Genomic DNA, 25,691 nt, shown 5'->3' with positions numbered 1-25,691 from the left:
TCTCACTTCAACTTTCTGTGTTGTTTCCGAACGGTAACTTGTTAAAAAAAAAAGGGCAATATGATGATACGATTGTATATGAATTATATGGGGTGACGGTAGTGAAAAATTTCTAAATAACTACTTTTATTATTAATATCTGTAATATGACTCTACAAATGTTTAAATCAAATTATTATTTTTATTTTTGGCGCGAAATCTGAGCTTGGTACGCCACCGATTTCTATTGAAATAAAAATTATTCTGTCGCTATATTTTTAAGCAAATTATATCGCTTGATTTTTTATCATTTATGAAGCACAAGATTTCTTATGGATGAAGAGCAAACCTTATATACGCCCAGAAAACAATCATTCTGAAATACTGTTTTAAAAAGTCATGAAGTTTATGAAAAGTTACTTGGGAGGTTATTCTAAAAAAGAGGAAATTATTCAGTATAATGATTTTTCAAAGAAGCTTCCACAGGCTCCTGTAATACTTTTAATAAAACTTCTGGATTTTGGTTTTTGTTCAGGCGAACTAGCTAACGGAGGAAGTTTTATAAAAAGTATTCTTGGAACTTTCCTTGAATGGTAATCCGCATGGATTTGTCGACAAATGTAAAGACTTAGGAGTCTTTTTTGATAGTAAGCTGCTTTTTGATTCTCATTTGTTTTATTTACTGCAGCAGTCCTACGGCAAACTGAGAGTATTTTACATGTATGAAGACTACTTTTAAATTATGTGACTCTCTTATACTCTATCTATTGGGATATGCGGACGTTGTATACTCGACCGCTTTAAGACGGAAAGGCCAAATTTGATCTTAAAACGCCGGCAGTCAAGGATTCTCAGTGATTAAATCTGTCAGAAAAGTAGTTTGTGCATCTGTCTAACGCTAGTGTATTAAATTACTAGGCACGAAAAACCCCGGTATCTCTATGATAAACTAGTCAGCGGTATTGTGTATTGTATGAATTGCTTTTATTATTATTCTTTTAATCGCTTTTAAATATTGTTCTTGTTTTTTCCATTGTCTATTTTTTCCTCTTTCTTTCTGTTTTTAGGAATATAACATTTTTACATTTATCACCCTTTGTTTGGTTTAATATTCTCGTATTGTGAATTTAGGGGGACTTATGGGCTGATATTTATATTTGTTAGTTTTTTATCTTGTTAAATTCTGAATATACTTGCATTCTAATAAAGGCTATTTATTATTATTATTATTATTATTATTATTATTATTATTATTATTGATGGTGATTTATTAAGGACTTGTGAAGTATAGACTCACGTTGCTTATCCGAACTCCAAAAATCTATGCATCTGGGCCTAGTCAGTTTTAAAATCGGTTTCAACCACTAAAGGTTTGTTTTTACATTAGCTTACACCTAGTTTCACCTAGTTTCAAGTAACTAGTATGTTATTTCCTAACAGTTGGACAACTCTCAGGGCAGTGTAAAGTACCTTCTCTGCATTTTAAAATTATGTTGTTGTAAAAATGAATTAGTGAAATAAATATGAATATTCAATTTCATCTTAAACTGAAGACACCGGTTTGAAAATTTGTTTCGAAAGGAAGAATAATACCAAAGAACCAGTGTTTTTGGATGAAATTGTGCCCCAGCTTAATGAAGCTGAATGTATCGAAGAATCAGTAAATTCTTCTCGAATTAAAAATATAAATTTTTGAAACAAAATACTTAAATACTTATACATACATACTTATAAATGCATTTGTTGTCATATTTTAATTAAAGTTTGGCATAATCGGGATGTGGGTAATTCCTAATTCTGATGACAAATTAGATAATCTAAAAAGTCTATTTCGGATTTTCTTCTTCCTCTGTTATTTCAGATCAAGTTGGCTGCATTTCAAGATTCTAACAAACCCATTATTGACATACGCCTGTCGGTTAGAAAATTGTAAGAAACAATCAACTTGGCGCTGGCGTTTCGTTGATTCGACAGTTGACAGCTAGATGAGGCATTTTTTCGGTAGTATTCTGTCAAAATATGATCAGATCCCAATAAATAAACAGTTTAGTCTACAGAGATCGCTATTTAGATATAAAGTGGCGTAAAGTGTGTGAAATTTACGGTCCTGTGCGGAAGATGTCGTAGCTGCCTCCGACTGAAGTGCAACAATTTACTTACAATCCTTACATTATCTTATATGATATAAACTTATATTGTAAACAAAGTGAATCGCTGTTAGCTTATTTTTGCGGATTTATAGTAAAATACGCACCAAAACTTTTTAATTATTTTATAATCTAGTGTTATTGAATACTTGCGGTATATGTAGTATCATAAACAATGCCGCCAAATAATGCAGGTACTTGTAATATCATTTACAGGTAACCAAACTAATTAATTATTTTCAATCAACGCTGTTAATAAAAAGCTATCGGGGAATGATGTAAAGTCATATAGAACAAGGACTATATGATACGCTTGTGTTGTTACATTACTTGTTCTTCATAATTTCGAAGGCTTTTGACAACCAAATATATATACTTTGTACTAATAGTACTAATAGAAAATACTATGGCATTAAATACATACAAATATTAATAATTACTTGCGTTAGTCTCAGAGTCCTCATTAAGATTAATTACAATTGGCTCAATGTCATTTCATATGCAAATTTTCAATTTTTAAAATGAGTTCATTAAAATGTTAATTAAATTTATTACACTCAGACCTAAAGTAAAAATTTTCTGGTCTCGCATTTTATTTTACTTAGTGTCACAAATGTTCTATGGGGTTGAATATACAATGATATGGCTATTCAGCTAAACTATCACATACATATTGTTTTTTAACAAATGTTATTGAATTTCAGGTCTTGTACTTGATGGATTTGGCAATTTCGTAGCAGATGGCTGCGATAGCTAATTTTCAAACCAGTTTTCAAAAAGTTCTGCGTTTAAATCTTCATGATAGGCCAAGCTAGAGTCATTAATATTCTTTGCAGACAGCGGCAAGAATAAAAAACATCCTTTTTCTGATCCAGAGGAAATTAGGATGATGCGTTTTCCTTTATCTGAAGAGACTTTTGTCTGAAATAGTTGTTTTCTCAGTAACGAACAAATTGCTTTTTGGGGTAGGGTCTGATATACTTTGGGACACATTTTATATTTACCAATCAGATCAGATCAAATGATGTCTTCATAATTAAGCATTGTTTAAACATTACGAGGCAACCGATTTATATTTGTTCGAAAATATTTCGAAATGGCGTTCGAACAGAGATATCGCCGAAGATATCACGACGTTCGAAAAGGAGAGCCGATTTCGCAGATAACTGCGCGACAGAATTGCACGCGAAGCAAACAAATATTGCTTACACATCGGACCAAATCTATCGTTGCTATTTATTATATAACGCGACTGAACCCGCGACGTTATGCAAGAAGCGGGTCAAAGATTGAAAGGGCACCCTCTGAAAATAATAATTCCATTTCTAGATTAATTACCTAATAAGTTTATACAATGCGTTACGGTAGCTTTAACGCGAGAAAATGGCCGCCGTACGCGGAGCGATTCGAGAGAAACGGTGTGTTGCAAATGTTATCGGAACATCGATAATGAATAGGCAGGAAAGGCATCAGATACAATCGGACGTGTCTGTGTCAAAAGTTTCGGAGCAGGAGTCGCGGGAGAACAATAAGGCCGGATCGAAATGAAAGTGCCGCTCCGGAGTTATTAGAAATTAAGTGAAATTCTATTGTTTCGCCTTTAAACGGACTTTTTCAGGCCTTTTCCTAAGGTACCGACTGGAATTTTCTTAAGATGATCTTGTAATATAAAGGGTTTTACAATAAGAGATGTTATATTGATATTCATAGAAAAATGGCATTTTCTGAGATAAACGATCGGATGGTTGTTTCAATGTAAAGACGCCGTTAATAATGGAAAATAATATCAGCCAAATGACCTCCACGGCTACGCTTACAGGACCTGCCGTATGCCCTCAATAGCTTCACGAATTCCATTTTTGAGGTCTTGAATCGAGGCTAGGCTGTTGACATAGACCTTATCTTTCACGTGGCCCCTAAGGAAGAAGTCGCAAGGTGTTAAATCACAAGATCTTGGTGACCAATTGGGATCACCTTGTCGAGACGGTCCTAAAACTTTTCCCGTGAAAGATCGATGGTTTCGTGGCACGTAGCGCCGCATCTCAACTTTGTAAGCCTGAAGACCCAAGATTTTATGCCAAATAGACAAGCCTGTGTTTTCTTTCACATTTTGGGCCACAGCAGCAATATTCTCAGGTGTTTTAATTTTACGTGAATTTTGATAATTTCAATGCGTTGTTGAAGCCCGTATTGTTCCATTATTATTAATGGCGTAGTCTCTACTTGTCAAATGTCAAAAAATTACAGCTTAAAAAATAACTTCTAACGAAATAGCGGGCTATTCAAAATAACACATCTTACTGAAAGACCCTTTAATTCTTCAAACTTTGGAAACCAAATGAAGAGCGTCCATTAAAAAGCAGTATAGTTTTTACGTAAAATGTGAATCGAATATATTAAGAGTGATGTTTTAAAAATTAAACCTAACCAAAACTAACCAAACATCCATATTTTCACAACTACTTATTGGTGCATCATAGCTGTTCCGGCAGCACCGTGCGCTTTTATCAAATACTGAATATTAGAATCTTCCGACGTCTATTAATATAAAAAATAGCAATGAATTCTCAATTACAATTATTGTAGGGTTTTCAAATTTAAATTTAGATTTAGCAACGGGGATCTATTCGAATCCAATTGATCATTAAGTAATAAATTCGAATATCCCATTTTGTTCATTTCCATAGCTTCCAATCAATTTAGTTTACTGATTTTTGGTGTAATATTTAAAATATCAAAATTTAAAAAAATAAAAAAAATAATTAGAATACGAAGTTTTATTTTCATACACTCTTTTATGTTGGTTAATTTGTTTCATGTCATTTTATTTCGATTATTAGCATGTTACAAACAAGAAAATGTATACAACCAGTCATGGCAATAAAATATAACCAGAGATTACAATTTGACAATATATTAGAAACATACAATATCGGTGATCTGGACATACATTAAAGCTGAACGAAGATTATCACCGAAAACGGAGAGTCGACGAGGTGCAATCATCTGACTAGATTTAGTTATTGATATCTTGGAAAAAGGTAAACTAGTCCAAGCTTCAAAAGAATTGCCTTATCACAAGGTCTTTGACCAAATTTTTTAACTTGTAAGGAGTTGTTTTGTCTCGGGCTTAAGTTTTATGAGGTTATCCCTATTCCTTGTTTTGTAGGTGTAAACTTCATTCACATGTAAAAAATCTGTTGGATTCGCGTAAGCGTAAACTAGATACTTAAGATATAAGCACTTGACAGTGTAAGGATTTTAAGCTCCGAAAATATAGATTTAAATCCTCTGCGTATTTGAGATTTGTGATTGTTGAAACTACCCTACGTTTATGAGATCATAAAGCAAGTGGAAGTCAATTAGAGCATAATATGCTGTCAATAATATGTTATATTCTACAGTGCCCTCTAGGCTACGTATTAGAAAAATGTTTTTTGAGATTTTTTTAGCCACTTTGTCTGTGTGGTGACATCAATTTAGTTTAGGGTCTAAATGAATTCCTAAAATATCTTTGCACTTGGTCCATTATTTACTTCGTTGATGTGTCTTTGAGAGAAGAAACTGCTTTCCCCACGCTAAGGCTTAGGCAATTTTTTTGCAAACCAGTCCTTAGCTCTTGTTAATTCACAGTCAGCTTCAACAAGTGCTTCAGTAAGATTTTTTCTATTTATTAAGAAAGTAGTGTTGTTCTTAAGGAACGCCAACCAACCATTGAAAAGGGCTTCAGGAATGTAGTGGGTATGTATGAGAAAGAAGGTAGATCGCATTGCTAAGCCCTGCCATTTCTCACTGGCAATGTACTCGAGGTTTTATTGTTATAAACAACATATTGTTCCCTTCCAGCTAAAAAAAACAACTAGGCTACGGCTCAGGATGTCAAAATTTTAATTTTTTTAATAGAGTCGAATGATCCACGCAGTCGAACCCTTTAGTAATATTGCAGAATATTGCACTCGTAAAGTTGCCTTCTTCTTGTCCTTTGACTATAGCTTTAACCAGCTTGGTAATAGTAAAGTCGGTTGATCTACCCTCCCTGAATCCGTATTGCTGACCAAAGTAAAGACTAAAAATCTCAAAAAATGTTGTTTTTTTAATTGATTTTGATATACAAGGTACCATAGAAATGGGTCTAAAGTGGTTTGCAGTAACTTCACCCCCATTATGTATGGGAAATTTTTTTGATATTTTAAAAATATTCGGGATTAAAGCATTTATCAAATGAGAGTATATTGAAATTGAATGATTGTATAATATGATGATAAAATCGACATTTTCACCTGTAGACTCCAGATTTTTTGAAAGTGACGACCTCACGTTCAGATGCAGAAGTCCAATCTTCTCCTCCCAGACTGGCGAACTGAGACTAGATTTAGATTTAGCACTTAAATTTCTTGGGTACTCTATATTTTCCAGAGTTACGTAAATCAAGAACTTTAAGTGGTCCATAGGAAAAAATCCAAACGGATTAAATTCATTCCGTGAGAACATATTTGAACTTAGAAGCATTATTAAAAAAAACTTTCTTTCACACCCCACTTTTTCCGTAAAATGATCCGAGTAATCAAACCCTTAAGTCTATTTTAAACGCTCTGTATAATTTTAAGTCTATATTTTTGATTTTGTCAATTGTAGCCGTGCACGTTGTTCATTAAGTAATAAAAGTTAATAGACACGAATCAGATGTTTTTGTATTAACAGGCAATAGGTTTATGGATGTGATTAGTTTCAGCCTTGCTATGACGTTTTCATGTCTTAAATAGAGAAGGCTATGGCAACAGCATAAATTAAAAAGAATTTCGATTTGCCATTGGCATTGCGTTTTCTCTTCAGCACAAAATATTAAATTAAAAATTTGTATTGTTACAAAATATTACTACAGATAGTATTATGTAAAGTACGATATAAAACTTTGCAAATGTAAATATATTTTGTGTTCCATATCCATTTCCCAATAAAAAGTACACACTAATCCTGCTTCACAATCAAAACCAAATAACGCGGTCATTTCAAACAAAATTACGATCGATTTTCGCAACCAAAAAGCCGAAAAATTGTGTCACTGTAAAAAAATAATACTAACACAAAGGTGTAATAATTTTCGGCCTTTCTATTAAAGCGTTCTCTGTAAATACCAACGGTTGGGAATTATTAATACTTTTTTTATTTGTTATGACCCAACGGTTTTATTAAATTGTTAAACACGAACGAATTCGTGTCAAAAATATTTCTGCTTGCCTCATCGGCCTGATGTAATTAGCGTGCGGCCCTCGCAGGGGGTGATAAAAATTGTGATCGGGATTTTATTATCGATAAAGGAAAGCTGTTTTGTAAATTAGCGGAAGAACTTTGAAAGTGCTATTAATGAAAGTCGAATCAGTTTATGATTAACGTTAAGTAGAACGTTAAAAACTGATCATAAACTTATGTGTGTAGTGTTTTCACATCATTTGCTAAGAATTTGAAAATATATTCATAGAATATGTATCTTTTGCACTCCTCTTTTAGAACTTTGAAAACAATAAGTTGAAACTTGGCATACATAACAATATGGTATGAAGATAAAAGCAAAAAATACTTCTCATTATTTTTAAAAAAATTCAAAAGTATCGCTTACCCTACAATTTACGTCGGCGTTATTCAAAAGGCAAAAGACAAACATTTTAACAGGAATTGAATTGATCAACCATATTATTGCAAAGTATAGTGTTTAATGGGCTTTTTTATTAACTGTCCACTCAATCAGACACCGTCCAATATGTAAGGAGATCAAGTTTGTGACGAATTTAGGTCTTTTTCGTTCTTTAGTATTAAATTGATAATAAGACGTAGATATATTAACTAATTTTCTGTTCAATGTTAATGTTATACGTCGGTAAAGTGTCTAATTTTCATGTTGTGTAAAGGAGTAATTTACGAATATTATAAACAAAAATAGTTTTATATTAGCTATATGAAAGCACATTGAAACCTTAAAAATAAAGATTTAATATATTCTGCAACTAGCAACGAACAAATTATACATCATATCTTTAATTATTATTCTTGTCTTGTCCATTTTTTTATTTAATTTATATGTGATCTTACTTGTCAATAACCTTAACCTCAACCGATAAACACAATAGCCAATAAATATGAAGGTTACAAGGTTAGCAGACAGGTCCTCATACATTAATTTCGGGAAAAATATGTCAGATGAGAACTAATGTAATTTGAAACTTGGGCATGCCATTATTGGAAGCAGGTAATCTCTAATTTTCCGAATAGAAACACGAACAATCAATCCTAAATAAATAACGTTTTACAACGTCACCAGACATATAGCCTATTGAAAATGCATGATATATGATAAGTGGAAGGATGAGTTGGTTACCACAAATTGAATGTACTACATAGGATTAGAATTATCAAATGTCAACACTTACTATTGATGTTTTTAGAATTTACATTTATATTTATATTTCATTCAGATTTTTCCCAATTAGAAACAACCACCCTGTATTATTATTAATATATTTATGTGCTGGCAATGGAAAGGAGTTTACTAACGAGAACATGTAGATAAACAACTCGATAAAATATGGCAGATTGCAAGAACGGTGGGAGTTAGAGGTTAATTCAAGGTTTCAGGAATCGAAAACCCTAGATAATAGATTGAGCAGAAATCGTGGAAGAGTAACTAAGGAAATACAGAACACAGCAAGAGTCAACTACACCTTCAAATGCAGCTTTTGCGAGCTGCGGGAATTAGCAGAAAACAGTTAACATTTCCAGAACATTCAAAGCACAATATGGCTGACCGTTTAAATTGGTGTTTGGAGCACGAAAATTTGACTTTTAAAGATTGAGAAATTGTCTTTATTTCTGACGAAGCCAGAATCTTCCTACTACAAGTAGAGGAAGAGAAGTTGGAATTATCATTTTTGAACGACCTCCTTTAATTCAGGATCTGACGAGGTGTTTTTCTCGATATTTTTATTTATGGTATAAGGTTTATGTACCTTCCACATACCAGGAGAGTTGCAACATTTTTCTTATAAATTGAAGGTGTTACAGTTTTAGAGTGACCTTCGTGCTGATCGGCATCTATTAGATTAGATTAGATTAGAACTCGCGAAAATGACACAGGACAACAGCGGTTTTAGACAAATGGGCAAATGTTCCCAAATGAATTCCTTGTATCGAGAGGTGGCATTGAAAATTATTAAAATAGTTTAAGTAGCATTATTTCTTTTTTAAAGTGTCATTTTCAAAAAAAATCTTTTTATAGAAATTTTCACTTTTTGTTAATTGTTCCATAACTAAGGAAATTGTAATAATTTTTGATTATTTTTGTATTAATTTTAGTTTGGAAAAACTGCTAACTCATCAATGCCTTTTTTTCAATTTTAATTTTATTTAACAAAATGAATAAAAACTAAAAGTTCAGATTTTCACGAAATTATATATATTCACCGTGTCTACGTAATATTTACTAAATACTACTGCTACTATATATAACGAAAAATGACAATAATTTAATTTATTGGAAGCCGTGGAGATTAACAAAATGAGACATTCAAATGTATTGCTTAACGATCATTACATTTAAATACCTCACCATTATTAAACTTAAATTCTCACAACAACATTAATTAAGGTTTTATTGTCATTTTTCGGTATATATAGTAGCAGATAGTTTGTAAATATTACATTAGATAAAGACAGGGTGTTATCGAAACAATTGTTATGTCAAAATATATAATTTTCTGAAAATCTGAACTTTTAGTTCTTATTTATTTTGTTAAATGGATTTTCATCAAGTAAAAGCCACCTCAGTTCAATAAATTCTATTTCTCGAAACTACTAGGTGATTCCATAAAATGCTGGTTGGGTATACTTCCAAAAATGTTATTAAAATGTACCCAGCACATGTAATTGATTAAAAATTCAGTCGTGTGACTCATAAGCGACTTTGAAGGTTTGAGGGTAATCAGGACCTTTAGTACGACCTTTGTGTGAACAAAGTGAAACAACTCTGTTTTCGTATCACCTGAAGCTATTCAAAACGACACAGATACGGTAATTAAAACGCATTAACTTATATACGAAAGAGTTCTTTATTTCACCGTTGGTTAGATTGAAAATGAAAGTTATTTTGTAAACGAGACAATTTGAATGTAGCGAGGAAGTGGCCCGGGACCGCGTGTGAATACTAAAATATCGCCGGATTTGCATATTCTCCTCGGCAAAGTCGGAATATTTAATCGAGGTTTACGATTAATTGATTTTCATTGATTCTATTTCGTTTTTTTTTTTTTTGGCAAGCGTAACATTAGCATGCGGCTGAAGATTTTGGAACCCTGTTATCGCGTTTGCAGATATACATTTCACACAAGTATAAGTCATATTTTAGAATAGAAATTAAATATAGATCATACAAAAGTACCAAATGAAATAAGATATATATAAAAAATTCAGTTGATTAAAAAATTAATAAAAATTTGCTACGAGTTTCGTTCAGTAAGTCCTTAAAAAACAGTTAAAAAAAACATTTTTTTTGGGCATTTTTCTTTTGTCCAAGCGATTTCCCAGTTTTTTTAAAGACAAAGTATGATTTTGGAACCTCCTCAAAATAGGGATTACTTTATACGATTACTACCTGGTTAGAAGTAAACCTTTGTCTATCAAGCCTTCAAGTATGGCAACAAGAAATAGTCTCAGTAATTCCATAATTTTGGTCATCGCAACTGTTCAGGCATGCCGTGGATTGTTTTATCGGAACAGGATCTTCATACTTTTCAAATAAGGACGTTTTTCCTTGATCTGTTTGCTTGGCCGTTCCACGAATGGACATAATAATCTCCTATCAATGCAGATTATGAAAGTTCTTGACATAAGTCGTCAACAATAATTAAACTAACAGCTGACTAGTTTGGAGTGTTATTTAATTTTACTACTTTCGCCCTCTTTTGGATTTTCCAAGGACTTATTGAACCTCGTATATAAAAAAATATGGCAGCACCTAAAATATCTGTTTTATAAAGTTTGGTTCTGGATTTAGCTAAAAATTTTGAAAAAAGTTGTATTTTAAAAACTAGTTAACATTTTGTTGTTCATCAATGTAAATAAAATTCGAGAAAAAGAATTGGTTAAAATTTGTTGAAAAATAAATTAATAAATATCTTTTTTGACTTTGCGAGTATGGAAACTTAAAAATATTACGCAATTATTTTAGGATGTTGAGGCAATTAATTTAATAACAATTGTGGCCTCTCATAAATATTTTACATGATTCATGGTTATGAATCGAAATTAACAACAGCTGTTATGCATAACAGGAAAACATATTTAAAAAATCCTTAATAGGTTATTTAAACGTGACTGAACAAAATATAGTAGTGTTGTCCCAAAAACGCCGCTCATTTCTTACTGAAAAAACCGTTAAAAACGCGGCGTACGATTTTAGGCGGACTGTTATAAAATTCTTCCGTTTCGCGGTCGGAGCCAATTGCATCGCTTGTCTCTCATCATTTGGGCAGGCGTTTAAAATCCGTAAGAAAAAAACGCGACACGCCTACGCGAAGCAGATTGTTCGACTCAGGTTAATTAACGATTATTGACATTCGATCGGTAAGAGTTCGAGCAATAATTTGTTTATGTATGCGAAAGAAAAAGGCCCGCGGTTAATTATTTGACCTTTTCTTCTTCTTCTTGCGGTTTTCGAGTGCCGCAATAACATACGCTAGACATACTTGATTTTGAAAAATGGCATCAGGTATTGACATGGACTGCGTAAGAAATAAAAAGGAGCTGACGAAAATGTCGAATTTTGCATTTACCTCGTTTTAACTCGTTGAAGTTTGAGTAATTTGTAAATGCTGCTCATGCGCAAAAATGTCTAAAAATTAAGTAAGACGATTATTTGTCCACACTAATGTCAACATAACCAACTACTACCACATTTTCTACTGCTGTTGCTAAGTTATTTAATTCAAAACTAAAATATTGGTTAATTAAAAGTTTTTTTTTTATTTTTAAATTTTAGAAAAAAATCCAGACTGGAATTGAATGTCTCTAAATCAAAATGTTGATAATAAAAAAAATGTTTTATTATTCGTGATTATGGCTTGGCTTGCCATTTTATCTATTTTATTCTTATATACTTATACCAATTTTTTTTAATGCATCTTCTACCAATATTAGAAATTCAATTTAATTAAACACCTAAAATATTCGTTAATATATTTAGAGTGTATTATCCACGGTGTAAATGCCGTAAATGGTCACGAAAACAACAGAAGTTTTGAAAAACCAATGTTTTAATAGTTCCATTAAATTAAAAGTTTTGACAGTCCAATTATTGCTATGCGCAAAGCGCGCTTTGAAAAATAAAATGTCATTATTGACAAATAGTTGACAGTTAAACTTCAGTTACAATACGTGGCCTTTAAATTAGTTTTGAAATGGAAATTTCTTGTTAAAGTGTTACATCTTGTGCCATAGTAATACTAGAAGGTGGGCAGATGTATATGAAATACCTACACTAAAAGAATACAACGAAATAAAAAAACATTTTTTATTGGAATACGGGCTCATTTTAAAAAACCAATTAGTAAAAGAAATAAAGCATGCCAATAAGGAAACTGAAAATAATTTACTGTTAGCTGTAATTGAAGACGCTAAAACATCAGTAAGTAAAGTATTTTTATTTTATTTTTTTTTATTTTTTGAATTTTCAATTTTGATTAAACAATGAATGTAATACCAATGCAGAGAATGCGATCAATGGACTGCCAAAACTTTTGTTTTTCCGAATGTCTGTTGAGAGCGATCAATTCCTGCTATAAAAATTTTGCTTTTGTGTGAATAAAACGATAAATCCATCATTAATTAATCTAATAATGAATTTATTCAATATAGCCCCAATAAGAAAAATTAAAAAATATATGGTGTATCTCAAAACGAAGGAAAAAATGTGTTTCCCTTGATGCCATTTTTCTTAAAAAAGTGCTCTAATAGTGTCCTGGTCCCACATTTAGTGTATATTGGGATTTACAGACGAAAATAGAAAAATATATTTTCTTGAATTTCTCCGAAATGATTCACGTTAGAATTATTTTCCGTTCAGTTTAGGTTTCTCATAAAGTTCTTTAAAACTTTCCTAATTTAACTGACCTCGTATCTCCCATGGTTTCCGATATATCCATGCTATCCCTTTTTTACATTGGACATACTGTATATTCATTACAATAATAATAAGTAGGCGAAACACTAGGATGGAAAAAATAGAAAAATAGTCAGTTCATAATAAATTCAAACACATATTGTGTACATGATTTTTCATTTTACATTTACTTTTATTTGCAGCAAATTCATTAAGTAATTCTAATTATAACAAAATACGTTTTAAAATTTCATTTATTACTTTTTAAAATACTCAAATATTATAAAATGGGACTACTTTCCAAGGTATAGAAAATTCTAACGACACTAACGATATTTTTTGACAATCAGTTGTGCTTGCTTGCAGTTTTTGAAATGTTAATAGGTGTTATATTTAAATAGATATCTATGGAGAATTAAAAGTACAATAATTACGAGTGATTTAGCTTATACACGATTAAACATGATTAGGCGTACAATTCCATTTGTTTCAATTCATTAAAGAATAGAAAAGGAATGTTAAGCAGGACAAAATCACAGTCCAGCTTATATCGTTGGCTATAAATTATATTACATAAGATATTAAGGGCGTTTGACGTCAACGTACAAACTAACAAAGCATTTTATCGGGGATAATTTTTCACTACCAATATGTTTACGCTTGCAAAAAATATATAATATCAAATCTGCTCTGTAAAAACAAATGAATTAGACGGCGATGTCGAAAAGCTCCATCATTGCTAACAGCTGTCGCGTAATACTGTAATAAATGTATTTATAATATGATTTATTTATCAAATAGACGCGAGCTATTTTTCCCGGGCAATAACCATTAAAAGTCAGGAAATTTTAGCAATTACCGGCGATACTTTATGTTAGCCGACGAGAATATGTAAATTCCTGTTGTCACAGATTTATCAACCGCACTTGGCCGCTTTATGAGTAATTTTCCCTCAGAGAGAAAATTACTTTCTTTATTTTAATCGGTCGGCAATATAATCGCTTCGACCAAAAAACAAAAAACGAAGGGGCAGATATACGAGGGTAGGCTGAGAAGTCCCAAAAACAACGTTTTTTTTTAATTATATTGAGTTATATAGCCTTTATAACTAGTAAAACAGCAATTTCCTCTAGCACAGTCGCTAGGTGCTAAGTCGGGCGAATAAGGTGGATGAGAAAGCAATTCAATGCTTAATTCGTAAATTTTAGCTGTGGGAACGACTGGTGCATTATCATGGTGAAACAAGGTTTTGTTTGCCAAATATCGAGGTGTTATTTCTTTATTTTTTCGTTCCCTAAAACGTCGTAAGCTGACAAAATTGCCTTTGACTTCTTTGGACTTGTTTTACCATTTGCCGTGTGGTGGTGACTCCATGCTTCATCTGTCGTCACAAGTCGACAAATTCGTTAGAATTTCGTTTATAGAGTACCAAATTCTCACTTGAAACTACTTTGCTCAAACGTTATCAACTGTGCCACACTGTGCGCTCTTTTAGCTGGAGCGTGGCTCATCATTAGTGCTCGTACTCACCTTTGTTAAATTGTGTCATCCATTTCGTTTTTTACTAGAAAAGGAGTTATATTCTTTAAAAGAAAGTATTTTATATTTGCAGGTTTTTGAAAATCTTCTATTTTTGTGAAGAGGTCAATAGTATTATGATTAAAAGGCTGTCAAATGAATACGAATTAATGTAATAACCTGGTTAAGGATAGTATAGTCCAGCATACGATGAATAAATGGAAGGCCTTTTAGCCGCAATAAACCAAACAATAATCCATTAGAGAGCCGATTTACAAACGTTTATCAGTACAGGGAGTTATTTTCATTTTAGTAGTGTCGACAGGTTATATATTTTAAAATCATTTGCACTTTGCCATTAGTGATGTTACAGTCATGATTTGTTATATGTTGACCGTGGGTTGAAGAAAATTTCGACGACCGAATAGAGGAGAGTAACGAACCAAAAAGAAAATGTCATTTGAATATGTGCTGCAAGAGAATCGTTTTACGAGTATATAAAGGTAAAATTTATATGACACTCATAGTTTTATCTTTATTATCGGCCAATGGCAGTTACTGCTTCTCTAGAAATTAAAAAAAACTGTTTGAAAAGACATCAGACGACGTACATTCTTTACTATAATATACTTTAACATGGCACATATAAAAATCCGCAAATAATTTATATTTTTTTATGCAAAATTTGTCTGTGGGTCTTCTTAAAACGTCAGAGGGCATGCACAGTGTAGTTAACTGAAACAAAGGAATAATAAGAGTTTTTAGGAATGGTGACGCAGAGTGGATTCGCAGGGAAGATTTCCACACAAAATCGGATTTAGATTTAGAAATAATAACAAGTGTAGTTGCATTAAACAGACTGAACGATTACCAAAAATATAAATTCAAAAATGTCCGCCCCATGAATTAATATCAGGGGGCAGTTGGAGAGAATGTGTTAATCTTGTGCTTGAAGTAGAAAATAATAAAAAGCGAAACTAAGAAAAACTAATCTGACGACTAATTTTATTTAATATATTTTTATATGTAATATTAATTAATACGTACATATATTTTGTGTTTCAGTTTCCTAACCTGGACCGGTTGGATTTATTGGCCCAAATATGCCTCGGATCAGATAAATACGTTTATACATTATTACAGTCATGACCGTTTATCTTCGGTCGGACTATGCCATACAACGGCAGCAAAAAAATTTAGATGGAGTCGCGATCTGTGTCAGACCCGGGACTTATCAGCCCACCCTCGTATACCGATTATCTATTTTATTATTGATCGTATGCACAAAAACCAGAAATGTCAGCCGACGAGCGAGGTGGTCTTTTAACATTTCAAAGAAGATATCGAGTTTTATAACCGGCAACGGCAAAACAATGAGCTGCATTCCGCGTGGCCTTGGAAAGAGTTTTATATAATACCGAGTCGGCCGCTTTGCCTGGTTCGGCCGCGTTCGATAAAATTGCAAATTTTAACGAATATTTAGTAGGTAAAATGTCTGGAGACACTGATTGGAATTTACCGTAGAATTTCTATAGTGAACGTGCATACTGCCATTGCATGAAAATTTTCCTTAACGTATAGCATACAAAAGAATGACTTTTCGATAAGGGAACGTAAATTTTCGCAAGTGACCACGTTTCCCATTAAAAAGAAAAGAATAACATTTTATAAGAATTGTCCTTCGACCATAATCCATCTGCCTTATTGATGGCAATGGTAAATTCTAAACTGCTAGTGCGATAACGTAACAGATCACTTATAATACTTATAAATAAATGGATATCTCACCTACAAATTAAGTAAATGTTATTCATTTTATATAATAATTAAGCACTCTATTGGGTGTAACTTTCTACAAAATGCAAGCTAATAAACTTACAAATGGATGCGATAAAGTAATTACAAGAAATGAAAATCAAAAGGACCATTAGATAAAACATAATTAATAGCTAGTAACAGGATACGGCCAGATTTTACCAACATTTTGTTAAGAGACTCCGTGTGTGCACATAAAAAAACTAAACTAAAACACACACACTAAGTTTTGGACAACAGGCTATATTTTATAGAATTCAAACAGTTCTGACTTACGAATATCAAACTCTTAGACCACATAATGCGAAATAAATCCAGATGGAATATTGAAATATTCTTTCTGTAAGTATTTAACTATTAAATAATTATAATCGTAAATTGAGAAAATAATAAGAACGTTTACAACTTCCAGATAATCTTCCGCAGAAGTTTTATTATTTGAGTTTTTTTTTTTTAATTATTTTTTCAAGATAACATTGTAATAATTTGAACTGAGGCGGCTTTTGCTTGTTGAAAATCCATTTAACAAAATAAATAAGAACTAAAAGTTCAGATTTTCAAAAAATTATATATATTCACGTGACAATTGATCAAGACACTATGTTGTCGAACATCAAGTAAAAGCCGGCTTTTGAAAGAAGCTGAAATTGGTTTCTTGGCTATTTGGTATTTCAAATTGCTTCTGCGTTGCCGAATATGTTCCCGAAACATTTGGTTTTTCAATAAATGTCTACAAAATAAGGTATTTCCCAAGTTTATTAAATTAAAAACCAACAACAGAAGTCCCGCTGCAAGGAAAGCCCAGACCCACGGCCAGACGAAATGGATGAAGGAAGAACGAAGACACGAGTACAGAAAACGGGATACAAACAACATTTATGTAAAGGTAATACATTCTGAATTTTATCATAACATTGTAATAGTTTGTTATTATTAACCTGTGATTATATTGAATATTTTCATCTACATTGAGTACCCACTTAAACAAAAATACAAAAATATATTCAAAAATTTAAATTTCTTACTTTGACTGACTTCTGAACAACTTCCGTTATTTCAAAAAATTGCGAGAAGTGATAAATTCGGTCAACTCAGTAAAAATTAAAGTAAAAATTATATTATTATATATTTAATGAGTAAGAAGTAAGTAAGACAATAAAATTTTTGTATCTGAATTTGTATTTGTTCATCTTCAATATAATCATAGGTTATAAATAAAAAACTGTCTTCCTATACTCTTTAAAACAACACTTCAGTAAAAAAAACTGGCAAATAAATTTCTGCAAAAAAAAATGTATCATTTCTTGACGTTGCAAAAGAATGACTCTTAACAGAGATGCCGATAATACAAGACCTTATGAAGCACCTATGAGAACAAATTTGAGAAGGTCTATTCAATATGCTTTGGGGTACGGCATTTTTAAGACAGTATTTTCTCAAAATATCTTAGATCTTATTAAACGTTTTAGGAAAACGAGTCAAGTGTGTGGAAATCTATATGGTTGCAGGTTGACTTTAGAATTTATTGAATAATTGTTACTATATTTGTGTTACTTACATTACTATCACTACCATATACATATCAATGTTTCTGGCAAAGAAAGAATAAGTTACCTATGTGGATATCGCTGTTTAACAAGAAAATAAATGAAAATGTCATAGCCGCCTGAGTTATATGAATTTTAACGGACTTACGCAGCCATATTGTCTAATTGCCACGTGGTTATATGACAGAGGAGTTCTTAATTTTTGTGTGTCACATTGGCTCGCATTTTACGCGTTTGTATTTGTATTCTGCGAGGCACGGTGATATGTAAGCATAGAAGCGACGTCATTTTCGATTTCGACGATCGTATTTTCGTCATGGCCGGCTTTGCTTCGAAAAATGTCTAATTTACATGCTCCAGTTGTTGCGTAACCGTTAACAATTTTACCGGGCTCACGTAAAAGAGTTTCGTCGAAATTGCAAAATGTCCGTATTCAGATACGTTCTTTTTTCTGGGCCGGTTAGTGTTCGGCTCGTGCATTAAAGTCTTTGTCGGTCTGACGTGAAATCGTATGCCGGCGAACGGTTTTTATCCGCCCATTTTTACAATCGACCGACGTAAAGATATCATGGGTGCTGCTTAATCCGCGGTTAAATATGGCCCATTATCGGCCATTAAAAAATCATAGTAAACGTGATGCGAATTAATAACCGCTTTAAAAAACCTCGTTAGTTTAGATATTTTATCGTCTGTAACACCGGCACAGCGTAACACCGGTTTACAGAAAAAAAAAGTAATAGCAACAACAATTGCGGTATAGTTTTGTTCAAATTATATCTTTACAGGGGCCAACCGTGAAATTCTAATTTCAACCATAAAATTATCGTATATCTCGAACTACCTTCTCGAGCCACGTGCTTTATCATTTACTGTTTTGAATCACCTATCCTCCGTACGTAGCGCGTCAAATAAATTGTTCCGGTTCTTTGGCTCGAATTTTATTAAAAAAAAAAACGTGTGTTTCAAACGAAACTTCGCTATCTGGAACAGTGTCAAGCAACTTTTTAATTTTTTTAAATAAATTTAATTGCGAAAACCATTTCCTAAGCAATTTTTCATAAAGTTGGCCGATAAGATCTCAAGATTTTTTGCTCTGCGGAAAAAATATGGATGGAATAACCACTAAGGCCTTTAGTACTCATTAATGCCTTCAACAGTATTAAAAAATGCTGTCGGTTTAGTGTGGGCGGTTCGGCAGTTCGAACTCTTAGTTTAGGTTAATAGTTAAATAATTTGTCACATTGTGATTATTTTTCCTTTGTGTCCCTTAGTTATGGTTATAACATTAATAGTATTTTTTAGAATTATTTTTATTTATTATCGTTTATGGTCTAGAAAGATGACACACAATCACACAGAATAACGTCCAACCTTCAGTTCCCACCAACTAACAAATTCAAATCATTATAGGTCGAAGTTAAGGTTAGAAGTTTAAGGCATGTGGCCTACTTTTTATAAATTGACTGCAATTTTGAATATTGGTACGCAACAGCCTTTATATTTTTTACTACTTTACTACTTGGACTAAATTTAAGCTCTCTTGAAATATGTAGTATGCATAAAAAGTTTTCAATCTCTGCAAAGAAGATGTGTTCCCATGAGAAAACAACTTGCTTGGTCCCAATGTACTTCGGAAAGTTCGGTTCAACTTTTATTAGAATCAACTTTTGTTTCAGAAAACCTTAAAAATGAGGAACTTGAACAGAAGCACCTTGAACTTTCATCAACAATTTTCAAGAATAAAGCAATATTTTATTTAAATGTCGTTTATCCTTTTAAATTGAATGTTAGTGGTATGACAAGATCAAATATATAAAATAGTTTTGCAAAATATAACGTTCAAATTCTAGATGCATGTGCAAAATTAAAAAGGGAACAACTTTTATCAGTAACATTTTTTCAGATAGAGACCAATAAGCATATTTTAGTTTGTTGTTTAATTAACTTTAGACTGAAACGAAAGTCTCGTACCCCCTCCAACTAGGAGATTTTTCAAGCAAACTTGAATTTAAAGAAACGATAAGGAAGTGTGACAAATGAGAATATTTCAAAACGGTAGATAAATTCGAACTTGAAGAATCGAAATTTACGCGTAAGTAACCACCTAGTGTTGGGACTAATCAATTGACTAGTCAAATTCAATCGAAATGTTTCAGATAACAAGCATTTTCGATGTTCATTAACTCTTATCAATCGATACTTAGCAATCCGGGGAATTGCAATAAAAATATCCACTCTTAATACATTCTACAAAACTTCTGGATTCCTCCCGCGTCGGTCTTTGCTGAGTCGAACTTGCTGACGTTTCGCCAATCATCCTGTTGGCTTCTTCAGAGCTTGACTGAAACTGGTTCGTATTTTACTCTGTACCTGCTTATATATTGTTTGAGGGGCATAAACACCGTCTCGGATGACTGATTCCCATATTGGTGATAGAGATAACAAAATATCATCGACGTAGCGTTTCGATAATTTTGGTTTTAGATGAAAGGTGTCGAGAGCTTTTTTCTCAAAGGCTTCCATAAATATATTCGCGATGACTGGTGATAGTAGAGAACCCATAGCTGTTCCCCACGTTTGCTCAAAAATTTGACCGTTATAAGAAAAATATGTTCCCGACAAGCATTTCTCAATTAAGATGGGAAGGTTGGGTTCCAGATTCTCGGACTTTTTCAGGAATAGAATGTCTTGTGTATCTAATGTAATGCGTTTTAACTGTTGAGAAAAAAGCTCCCGACACCTTTCATCTAAGACCAAAATTATTGAAAAGCTACGTCGATGATACTTTTAGATTTACCACTTGTCCAAAAATTTCTCAACATCTTCGGTCCGTCAAAGACAAGATTCCATTTGAGACGCCAGGAGTTTACAGCATTCCATGCATATGCGGCAAAGAATACATTGGAGAAACCGGACGAGAAATATCAACTAGACTCAAAGAACTAACCAAAACTAAAATTCTTGCATGCAATGAGTTCTTCAACAACGAAAAATCCGAGAATCTATAGAAATCTATAAACGACCTAACAATCTTAACCACGACTCAGGTCACCAAGTATCGCATCCGAGACTGTGTTTATGCCCGTCAACAATATGTAAGCAGGTACAGAGTAAAATACGGGCCAGTTTCAGTCAAGCTCTGAAAAAGCCAACAGGATGATTGGCGAAACGTCAGCAAGTTCGACTCAGCAAAAACCGACGCCGGAGGAATCTAGAAGTTTTGTAAAAAGTAAAATATTCACTCAATTTAGTTTTGGTTAGTAAATATAAATAAATACATATAAATTTCATTGCATTTTTAAAATTAGTTCACTCAGTTGGCAAAAAAATTGATCGGTCAGTCCCACAACCTACTTGCTATATTTTTGTAAGCGGTTTTCACGAACGATCCCGTAAACCGTAACATTGAGGCGTCGAAGAATGTATCCGATGAAATGAAAAACAAAGCAGTTCCTTCCGATCGCGATCGAAATTTGGGGGGCACCGGTTTTGGAATGGCGTCGATGAAATCGTCGACACGCGGCAGACTTTGTCCTAGATTCGAGTGAATTCGATGTCACCAATAACAGAAAGTGATAGTATCGGCGTATATGATCGTCACGATCCCACTCGCGTCTCTTCATTTCTAGCGATGAAAATTAATGAGACAAATATTTGTTTGCAGGAATGTATGCCCGAAATATACAGCTTTTTTTCTTTACAGAATAAAAAGTCTTTTAATCCGCTTACATGCAATAACAGCAGATACTTTCGTAACCTTCTTATTTGCCAAAAGAGAACTTTGCGTATTTTTACTAAATATGGGCGTGACACAGTCAATGTAAGGTAAATTTAGGGAACAAAACATACTGTTTCAACAATTTATATACAAGAATGTATACTGCTTTGTTAAAAAGAACCTTATTCTTTGATTCTATGATGATTGTTCGACTATATCTACCTACCCAAATAATTTTATAGAACCCGCTTATTAGAATAGAAAATTTGAAAAATATGAGTTTATAAGAACTAGTGCTGCAATGGTCAATGGAATGGGACACTCTTGACGAGTGCTTTAAAAATGTCCAACCGCAACTAATAACACATTTCTGAATGCTTTATATACTTTTTCTACTACCGCTTGAGGACCTTTTTTGCAAAAGAGCACGAATACATTCACTGAGTGACGTCAGTCCTAACGGTCAAAATTGACAAACCTCAAAAAATACCATCAGTATCTACAATACATCCGAACGCTCTCAAACCCGTAGGTAGTATTTAACGAAGCGTTTTAAAGGAACACTTCTTTTAAGTTTTTGGTGGATTGGAAACAAATTGAAAAACCGGCAACACCGCGAAGTACCACACCAAGACAGTTAATAAAGTAATCATAAACAGTTCATTAAATATTTTTTAACTGTTTATTAACAAAACAATTTCAACGAAATTTTGCACAAGCAGTTTTACTAGCCAGTGGCGTGGTAATGTTAATATTATTGGGACTTTGACAACGAAAAACAGTCCAAGGTATAGGATTATAAATCAACAGTGTCCCCAATACATTTTATATAAGTCATAAAATTTCATGTCAAGGTAAGCAGAAAAGCATTAAAGAGCTTTTATTTTTATTTTTTATTAGAGAACTACGCCCTTATAATATTAATTTAACTTCAACTCATAATATAATTATAATCAAGTAAAGCCAAAAAATAAACAAACCAAACAAAACATGAGATAAGAAAAATTGGATTCTATTAAGCTGTATAATACAATATACAGGGTGTTTAAAAAAGATGCGCTAATATTTAAGGGACTGATTTCTGAGATCATTTTATGAGGAAGAAAGACTAACCAAAAATTTAGGACCGGAAATGCATTGTTTTTAAGATGCCATTGTCTTTAATAATGTTTTTTTCAATTTATTCCTCTCAGGGGTTTGTTTGAAATTTGGCACATATATCGCGCCTTTTTGGAATACACGCTTTTTGAGTTCCTGAAGGCACGTACAATTCGTCACAAGAAATCCAATGTGGTTTATGTACCAGCTCATTTTGCATCGATTTCTTGGGAGTTTTTTGCAATAAGATACAGAAATCGCTGGATTGGAATGATTTGAACCCTTTGGATTTTGGTATACGTTACCCGTGTGGAAAATGTAAAAGACCTAAGGGATCGAATCGTTGCTCGGTTATACCCGGGTATTTTTGACAGAATTTGCCAGTCCATGAGGAGATTGGATTCCGGCCGGGAGGTGGTCAGCTTCAACAGTTTTTATAAATTTTTTGTATGATAAATTTTAAATTATTTTTAGTCGAATTGTTCGCAAATATTATTGGAATGTTGAAAAATATTTTTATGATAAATGGACATGAATGCAGTATCTACTTTTACTCCCCCAATCGCAGAGAAGTATCGAAATTGAGTTAAGGTCAAATTCGTGCAAAGATATTTCAATTAATTAAAAAAACATTACTCAAAAACTTTAACACCCTGCTACCTTTTATCTTTCATGGGCACTTTTTTCATAAAATGACCTGAGCAAGAAAGTTTTTTAAAGACACTATACAACAAAAATAGCATTGATTCGCATATACCAAACATACTTTTCAGCTAAAACTGCTTCACATCTGCTAGCCACCTCCATAAAGCACTCGAAAGAGTGCTTTTGCGGAACAGAGAAATAAAATTTTCCAATTTACTAGAAAATAAACAAGCCAATGTGAAAAAATTAAAAATAAAGGTTGCTTTTAAATAAGAGCTCAGACGAGGTCAACTAAAGGGTTTCTAAGGGGTGAAGATTGACGCAAGTTTAGAACAAAAAGTCTCGAAATTTTTTTTATCGCATTTCGAGATATTCGAAATGAACACCCGGTGTATAATTACCCTATACTGGATTGTCCCCCTTGCCGGAACAACTGAACCGAAGCGCTTTCATTTCAAACGATTATACCATATTCGCCGATAATTGGTCGTATACACAATCGCCATTTTTCCGCGTCGGAAAAAAAAACTTACGTTCAATTTCACTTCCGGTACGTCGAGTGTATCCCGCTGCGACAGTTATTCACGCGCGATGCGCCCAACAACTTTTCGCTTCCTTGAAAACGGTCCATCACCCGCGCAGCCATGCTAAATCCTCACTCACAGCACATCACCGCGCGGCAAATCGATAAACAAACGAACATCGCTCGATCGAAACAACGTCAATAATAATTGCACATCGCCCAAATATCGAAACGAACGTAACTAAGCGACTGCTGCGTCGGCCTTCTTCTTGGACATGGCCTACCAAGTGTTGTGGGTATAGTGTTAGGTGCAGAACGAAAGATATATATGAAAGTGTGCAGCTACAAGGCAATCGGAGACAGCCATGGGCGTGCGGTAGAGGGAACGAATGACATTGTTACGTAAGATGTTATCGGCGGTCCACTAATTAACCGGGTGAGCGGCTGAAATTTTCGGGGGCGATATCAACGGCGATTCGTTTTATTGGTGATCGCGGCTTTTGAGCAGTTTTTGGCATAGGCAAAAGTTATTGGAGACACGTCAGGTTGATATGCAGGTTTGAAAGTTTCATAAACCCTATACAAACCTGACAAATTAAACTAAACCTAAATATTTGTGGTTGGCACACACAAATAGAAATAAAATTGAGATTTAAAATAAAAACAGAAATAAAATTAAGAAGATGATATTTTTTTATGCGGCCAAACAAAAATTCTTTTGAACTAATCCCTTTTCTCCTTGCACACACATGACCGTTCAAAAATATAGATTGCTATTAGACAATATGGATAAATATGGATGAGCAATTTTCCACCGCAGCAAAAGTTATTGGCTGGTCGGGTAAGTTTCCGATCAATAATTTAACATACGTACCTTATTGCACACACAGACATTTTCTTTGGATCTCTCGTAGAGAAGGGACTGACTTATGTCTGGCATGTAAAAAGCTATAAAAAGCGGCGAACAAAACATAGTCGATGAAAAATAAAAGTTTAAGACACTGTTTTTTAATATAAAAACCGTATTTATTGAGGATCCGGCGATTTAATGTCAATTTATTCAAAACTGGAGTTTAGTTTCCACTTCTAGAATATGCGCACTTTGGATTCCAGGTATAAATACCAATACGGATTACGGTTATGGGTTAAAAGTAGATTTTTGCGTTCATTTTTATTTGTACTAAATAAACGGTGACCTAGATGAGCTTCTACTTTTATTTAAATTTTTTATTTTATTATTTTAATTTTTATTTTTATTTAGATGTAAAATAAAACTCTACTATGAAAAAAGTGTTTTTTGGAGTGTATATCAGATTATCTCAACGATTAAGACAAGAAACTGAGATAAAATCAGTCCAGTCTCTTATAGTCTAAGTAAAAAATGAATGTAAATGTTGAAAATGTATATTATTTCATATAAATTAAAGTTAGACATTAAAGCATTATATCTTTATTTACCATTTTTCTTAATTTCTTGAAAATATTATTTTTACTTAATTTATATTTTGTTCAATATATTATTTTAATTTTTGATCCAAACTTTTCAAAATGACAA

The 25,691-nt window shown here is 32.9% G+C and overlaps 1 protein-coding gene and 1 long non-coding RNA gene across 2 annotated transcripts in view; one reads left to right on the top strand and one right to left on the bottom strand.

Moving 5' to 3' along the window:
- LOC132703735 (uncharacterized) overlaps positions 1 to 24,512 on the bottom strand; it is a 71,946-nt gene extending 47,434 nt beyond the window's left edge. The window contains exon 1 of the mRNA XM_060673174.1: positions 24,147 to 24,512. The gene's annotated coding sequence lies outside the window, so the exon portion shown is untranslated. The remainder of the gene's footprint in view (positions 1 to 24,146) is intronic.
- On the top strand, positions 12,535 to 16,139 carry LOC132703883 (uncharacterized). The gene is made up of 3 exons (XR_009619182.1): positions 12,535 to 12,798; positions 14,885 to 15,293; positions 15,556 to 16,139. It is a non-coding gene; the product is annotated as an uncharacterized LOC132703883 (long non-coding RNA).
- Positions 24,513 to 25,691: the final 1,179 nt, after the last annotated feature.

This window comes from Cylas formicarius, unplaced genomic scaffold (genome assembly GCF_029955315.1).
Source record: "Cylas formicarius isolate icCylForm1 unplaced genomic scaffold, icCylForm1.1 PGA_scaffold_6__28_contigs__length_40554024, whole genome shotgun sequence".
Taxonomy (NCBI): Eukaryota; Metazoa; Arthropoda; class Insecta; order Coleoptera; family Brentidae; genus Cylas; species Cylas formicarius.
Note: the sequence above shows the minus strand (reverse complement) of the source record. Positions and strands in the feature narration are given on the sequence as shown.